This window comes from Rhinopithecus bieti, unplaced genomic scaffold, assembly GCF_001698545.2.
Source record: "Rhinopithecus bieti isolate Rb0 unplaced genomic scaffold, ASM169854v2 scaffold_75559, whole genome shotgun sequence".
Lineage (NCBI taxonomy): Eukaryota > Metazoa > Chordata > Mammalia > Primates > Cercopithecidae > Rhinopithecus > Rhinopithecus bieti.
The window spans coordinates 311,779-314,116 of NW_016828162.1; the positions used below are offsets into that span (position 1 = coordinate 311,779).

At 55.7% G+C, this 2,338-nt stretch overlaps 1 pseudogene; it reads left to right on the top strand.

Moving 5' to 3' along the window:
* Positions 1 to 709, top strand: part of LOC108523618 (ras-interacting protein 1 pseudogene) — a 2,009-nt pseudogene extending 1,300 nt beyond the window's left edge.
* The last annotated feature ends 1,629 nt before the right edge of the window (positions 710 to 2,338 follow it).

Genomic DNA, 2,338 nt, shown 5'->3' on the forward strand with positions numbered 1-2,338 from the left:
CACCGGCGCGTGCTGGGAGACTCAGAGCGCCCGCTGCTGGTGCAGGAGCTGTGGCGGGCGCGGCCCGGCTGGGCGCGGCGCTTCGAGCTGCGCGGCCGCGAGGAGGCGCGGCGCCTGGAGCAGGAGGCCTTCGGGGCTGCAGACGGCGAAGGTGAGCTGCGGGCGGGGCTCTGGGGTGGGCACTCGGGGCCAGAGAGGCGGGGTCCGTGGGGCGGGGCCTGGGCGGGGCTTGTGGGACCCGCGGGCTGGCTGGGGGCGGGGCCCGCGGGAGGGGACTGGACCGTGCGTATAGGACTCTAACAGGTGGAAGGCAGAGCTAGAGCAGGGCCGGGGGTGGCCAGATGGGCGGGCCTGAGAGTTGGGTGGGGCTTGTTGATTGAGCAGGAGTTTTACGGGGGCCGAGGTTGGGGCTCAGGCGGGGCGGGGGCTGGTTGCTGTTGGTGGCTAGGAGTGGCCTGCAGTGGTTCTGAATTGGGGTTAGGGCCTTCTGCAGGTATTTCAGACTGCCTTGGAGGAGGTGGGGTGTGTAGCGGGGTCTGCGGAGTAGTAGATCCTAAGGAGCGTTTGTGGAATGGGCAGGAGTCCTCAGGGACCTGAGGGATTCGCCCTGTGTGGTAGGTTAGAGGACGCTAACAATTTGCTGACCTTTGAAAGTTTCTTTCTCTACCCAATCCCCACTTTCTGGTAGGGTTTCTGCGAGGTCTGTTAGGTGTACATCCTGCAGCTTAGTGGCTTAAAATGTATTATTTGATGTGGTTTCTTGGGGCCAATTGGGAGAAAGTGAAATCAATAGCGCAACTGTTTTGATACTGAATATTGACAAAGGTCTTTTTGAATTAAAGAACTAGTCCTGGCCGGGCGTGGTGGCTCACGCCTATAATCCTAGCACTTTGCGAGGCTGAGGCGGGCGGGATCACCAGAGGTCGGGAGTTCGAGACCAGCCCGACCAACATGGTGAAACCCTGCCTCTTCTAAAAATACAAAAATTAGCCAAGCGTGGTGGCGCATGCCTGTAATCCCACCTACTCGGGAGGCTGAGACATGAGAATCATTTGAACCCGGGAGTCAGAGGCTGCAATGAGCCGAGATCGCACCACTGTACTCCAGCCTGGGGGACAGAGCGAGACTTCCTCAAAAAAAACAAAAAAACGGTAGGCCGGGCGCGGTGGCTCAAGCCTGTAATCCCAGCACTTTGGGAGGCCGAGACGGGCGGATCACGAGGTCAGAAGATCGAGATCATCCTGGCTAACACGGTGAAACCCCGTCTCTACTACAAATACAAAAAACTAGCCGGGCGAGGTAGCGGGCGCCTGCAGTCCCAGCTACTCGGGAGGCTGAGGCAGGAGAATGGCTAAACCCGGGAGGCGGAGCTTGCAGTGAGCTGAGATCTGGCCACTGCACTCCAGCCTGGGCGACAGAGCGAGACTCCATCTCAAAAAAAAAAAAAAACAAAAACAAAAAACGGAAAACAAACAAAAAAAACCTGCCCTCCAGAAAAAGAAAAAGGAGTTGGAGAGACCTAGGAGCCGGAGGAGTAAGCCTGAACAATGTTCTCGGGAGCGATGCAGAGCAGATGGGCGGGGCCTGTGATGGGGCGGGGCTTGTGGAAAAGCGTGCCCTGGCGCACAAAGTGTTGGGTCGCGCGAGGAGTGGTGGCATGTAGTGCGCATGGGTCTCTGTGGTAGGAGGCAGCTCTGCCAAGTAGGTTGAGGTGGTTATTGAGCAGGGCCTATGTGGGTGGAGCATAGAAGGGGTGACACCTGCGTGAGTGAATGCAGGTTCCTAGATCAGGCCTGCTGGGGCTAAGATGGGCGGAGCCTCTGAGGGGCAGGCCTTGGATAAGATGGCCTTAGGCTGTGTTGACTGCCAAGTGGGATCAGATGGGAAAGGAAGGGGCTGGAGGAAGATGTCATTGTAGAGGCGAACGAAGGCCTTGACCTCAGAGAAGGCCAGGCCTGGAACTGAAGGTAGAGTCAATGGTGAAATAGCTGGTGCTGGACCGCGCCTGGCAGGGGTGGAGACTTCTAAACGCTTTTCTGTATCTGAGCCTCCCTTTGGGAGATAGAATGTTATCGCAATTAAACTGATGGGCTTGGAACTGGGGTTTGGATTCCAACCCATTCTGTGACAGTTAATCTCAGTAAAATCCTAGGTGAGGATTCAATGGGATAATATATTCATGTATATAAAGGGCCTAGCACAGGGCTTGGTACAGAGTAGGTGCTTAATAAAGAATGATAATAATCATTGTCTCCACTCCGCCACGGACAAAATATCCATTGAGCACCCGGTGTAGGCCACACATTTTCCTTTTTTTTTTTTTTTTTTTTTTTTTTTT